We start from the raw sequence: 4,895 nt of genomic DNA on the forward strand, positions 1-4,895 counted from the left end.
ATAATCATCATTATTATTTTAATGACCTTCACAAGTGATCCTAACCTGGGCTGGTAGCTAAAAACCACATCATTTAAGGCTTTTATACAATGGGGTAATGTACTTAAATGCTCATTTCATAAAGCTCATTTTGGTGTTTATATCAACAATGGGGGAATCAAGCTTAAAAACCAAAAGACCAAATAAGAAGCTATTGTGTCTGTCCAGGTAAGAAGTGACAGGTATTAACCAAAATCTGTGGATAGAAACTGGAAATTTAGGGGGCTTATAAAAACAGTACACATAGAATATATGTTTTTCAAATGTTGTGGAAGGAATGAGAATGCTTATTTAAGGTAACTCTAAATTTCTGACATAGACATTTGGAAAATTAATTGTACAATTAATCTAACTTGGAAATAATTTATTAATTAGAAATTAACGTTTAAAATGCTTCATTTATGTTATATATTTACCTGTGTGGGTTTGTGTATGTTTGCTCGAAGTTATACATTGGAATTATTAATTAGGATTTTATTTGAATTAAAGAGTCTGGATTCCCCAAACAACTAATAATTATAAAATATTCAACTACATTGTTTTAGTAAAATCTAGATTCTTCTGTTAACATGACTCATTATTGAGCATTCAATTGATAGAGGACAAAACTTGATACAAGACTATAGAATAGAAAGCTGAATATGGAAGTGGAGGAAACAATGCTTATACTAAGTACTTAAATGGAAAAAATAGACACGCACAACCTGTCAATTAATGCCATATTGTAGTCTATCTTCAAGAACTAAGTAATTTGGTGAGGTAGCCATTTCCATTTGAGGAAGGGAGGACTTGAGAATCTTGTTGTCCATAGCCAATAGTACCTGACATAACCTTTTTAACAATATCCCCTTTTCACACATAGCTCTTTTAGACAATCTTTGGGTATCAGCTTGCCCATTAAGAGCCAGCATTCTCTCAATGTCTGATGTTTTCTTCATCTCTACCAATGACTTTTCCAACATTTTACCAGTTACACACACACACATACACACACACACACACACACACACACACACACACACACTTCCCTTCAATAACTAAGGTTTTTCACATACTAATCTAAATGACTGAAGAATTGAAATCCCTAGTAAATTTTTATTGGTTCTATCCCTAGGGGATACATGTGATTAAAAATATCATAGAGTCCAAATGCTAAGAAAAACATTTCAGAATACTTCCATAGGCCCCCTTTGTTGTTCATAACACTTCATTCACTTTCCTATGACACTACTATGTTTACAAATAAGAAGCATACCTTTTTCTTTTTCTAGTGTACTGTTAAATACTATAGATTAAAATATAAAATAAAGAAATCATGTAATTTTTTCTGCTTTTTTATCTATAAAATTATATTATTTTATCACACATAAAAGTCATGTTTTTCATGATGGGGTATTACATACAGTTTAGATTTGTTGAGTGAAAACTTAAGCTGATGCATATATTATTCAATGTATATTGAATATACAAGTCGTGTCTAAAGTATTTAGAAGTTTCATTCTTGTAGCATTTTGGATTGAAATATAATAAACATTCCCAAAATAATTGTGATTTTTAAAAGTTCAAATTCTATATATAATTTTTAAATAAAATGTTAAAAAAAGAAAAAAATATTTCTATGAATAAAGTAGACTAGCCAGGCATGGTGGTTCATGCCTGTAATACTAACACTTTGGGAGGCTGACACAGGAGGATTGCTTGAGTCCAGGAGTTAGAGGTCAGCCTGGACAAACTCGTGAGAACTTGTCTCTACAAAAATAAAAAATTGGCCTGGTATGGTGGCGTCAGCCTGTAGTCACAGCTGTTATGGAGGCTGAGTGAAAGAATCATCTGAACCCTGAAAGTCTAAGTTTTGGTGAGCCATGATTGTGCCACTACAATCCAGCCTGGATGATACAGTGAGACTCCAGTTCAAAAATTAAACTAAAAATGAAAATAAAATAAATTTTAAAAGTAGACTATCAAAGTTGATAATCAAGAATGAGAATTCTAATGTGAATCAATTAAAAAATAATAATTTATAAATTTTTTTTATAAATTAAGTCTGCTGGAGACCAGCTCCAGCCAGGTTCAGGGTACCCCAAAGGTGGAGATGGCATTGGCAATTGGGGGGAAGAAGAAAGAGAGAAAGAGAGAGAAAGAGAGAGAGAGAGAGAGAAAGAAAGGGACTGAACTCCAGTCTAGTGCATAAGCGATGTGTGTTATTGGGAATTGCAACGGGTCTTTTACACACAAAGTCAGATGTGGGATTGGCGTCCCCCACCCACCAGAAACCTTAATCCATGAAAACTTAATCAATGATTGCCTTTAAACCCTTTCATATGATAATCTTAAAATCCCACAACAAAGGATAACTTAATCCGTGACTGACATATTCTATAAACCTTTTCCATCCTAAGCTGATTGATTTATGCCAAGTTAAACAATTCTATAGAAGCTTAAATATTTACTTTACAAAGGAAAGTGGCCCATCCCAGAATGTTTGGAATGTGGCCCAGTCCAAAGTTCACAGTGGGCTACCTGCAAGTAACCCAGCTGCATTCTTTCAACAAAACGGCTGTCTTCTAAAACTATATTCTACAATTTACACCTTCAATAAATCCTAAGATCATGACCCAGAAGCCTGTGACCAATACTAAGGCTCTTAGATGTGACACGAGTTTGAATTATAAGTTGTGTGAAAGCCAAAACTGCAGTTTGCGGAAGAATGGGAGCAATGAGCTTCTAAAGTTAGCTTGTGTTCATCCCGGTCTCAGAGTTTTTATGTTTTGAGCTCACAGGAGCTTAATCTGGTTAGTGCTGAGTAGAAAGGGGGAGGAAATGGGGTCAATAGCTCCTGAACGCATCCTAGTGGTCTCTGGGTAAATGGCCCTTCCTGATCCCTAACACTCAGTGGGTCTCCATGGCCGGCTCCCAACACATGCCTAGGTCATTTTTCTTCAAAGATTTATATATATATATATAAAATGAACTTTGCATAGCATGATTTCAAAAATATATAGCATGAACACATTTTTCTCCAGTGCCTGAGGCAGAGAAAGAAACTTCACATTATCCATAGATTTATCTCTCTGTATTAAATTGTTGACTACCACAGATTTACATTAAACATAGGATAATGTAAAACAAGACCCATGATTATGCACATACTTATTGCATTTTTGCTACAGTAAGTTTAATTGGTCAATCTCAAACTCCCTGTAGGAAGAAAGTGTTTCTATGCCTCCATGTCTTTCTGAAAATGGCATAATCTCTGTAAAAGGACCATAGTCACAGGCACATCTGGTGGCAAACAACATAAGTACCACAGACCTCAATACAGTGAACCACTTTGCATTGAGCACTGGCATGGGTCAGGTGCTAACAAATGCCCCTGAAAAGCTTTAAGATAGTTAGCAGCTATCAGAATAAAATGATCATTGGACATATTAGTATTATACATTTTTTTTTTTTTTTGAGTTGGAGTCTCACTCTGCCGCCCAGACCGGAGTGCAGTGGCCGCTCCCGGCCACCACAGCCTCGACCTGCTGGGCTCTGCCGATCCTTCCGCCTCAGCCTTCCAAGTAGCCAGAATTACAGGCGCGCACTACCACGCCCAGCTAATTTTTTAATTTTATTGTAGACAGGAGGTCTCGCCTGCCCAGGTGGGTCTCGAACCCGTGGGCTCAGGCAATCCACTCACCTCAGCCTCCCAAAGGCGTGGGATTACAGGCTGAGCCACCGAGTCCAGCTAGTATTATACATTAAATAAATATTTAGTACTATCTTGGTGTTGCAATGTCCACAGATATTATAATCAACAAGTTAAAAAACTGTTCACTCCCTCTGCTATAAGTGTATCCTTTAAGTCTTCTTTGCAATGATTATGTTCTGCTCCAGGATTCCAATCAGAGATCTAATTTTGGATAAACCTTAATTTATTATGCAAAGCATTAATGTGAACTGCTGCTCTGTCCCCATGATTTAGCTTCCTTGCTCTGTTTTAATTCATATAAAGAATCTCATTCATTGAAAAGCAAATTAAGGTGAAATTAATATGCGGCACTTTGTACATTTAGTTTGGGAAATGTACATGTGTTTCTTATTTCTTATCTCATTATTTTTCATTTGCAATAGACAAAGAAAATATTTGCAACTTGCCTATATTAGTTGACCCTAGTTAATATCTTCCAATGTGCCCATCTCCTGCTTATTTATCCTCATCCCCAAAACACCTAACAGTTATGTAGTGTAAACAAAATGTTTAAAGTGCTGTAAAAATATGAGTTGATCAGAAGTTTTCCAAATTATGATCAAAGTTTTATCTCTATGTCTTTATTTTAAAAATGGCATTCACATGTCTTATATTTATGTGAGGACCCAAAGTGAAGGGTGTTTTGAATTGACTCCAAATAATTATTTTGCTTTTAAAACTTTTGTTTTTGTGCTCAATAGGCAGATAGAACACACGTAATTTAGTCAAATATATAGTAGAACAGATTTAACTACTTACATAAGAAGTACTTTATTTTTTATTTATTTATTTTTTTGAGTTGGAGTCTCACTCTGTCACCCAGACTGGAGTGCAGTGGCCGCTCCCGGCCACCGCAGCCTCGTCTGCTGGGCCCCGGCGATCCTTCCAACTCAGCCTTCCGAGTAGCCGGAACTACAGGCATGTGCTACCACGCCCGGCTGATTTTTTTGATTTTATTGTAGAGATGAGGTCTCGCTGCCCAAGCAGGTCTCGAACACGCGGGCTCAGGCAATCCACTCACCTCAGCCTCCCAAAGGTGCGGGATTACAGGCTGAGCCACCGAGCCCGGCTAGAAGTACTTTATAAATATTTTTTTCTTTGGGTAGATAATGCCTGGATTTAA

The sequence above is a fragment of the Carlito syrichta genome, unplaced genomic scaffold (genome assembly GCF_000164805.1).
Source record: "Carlito syrichta isolate Samal-C Ts95f unplaced genomic scaffold, Tarsius_syrichta-2.0.1 Scaffold316480, whole genome shotgun sequence".
In the NCBI taxonomy this organism is placed as follows: Eukaryota; Metazoa; Chordata; class Mammalia; order Primates; family Tarsiidae; genus Carlito; species Carlito syrichta.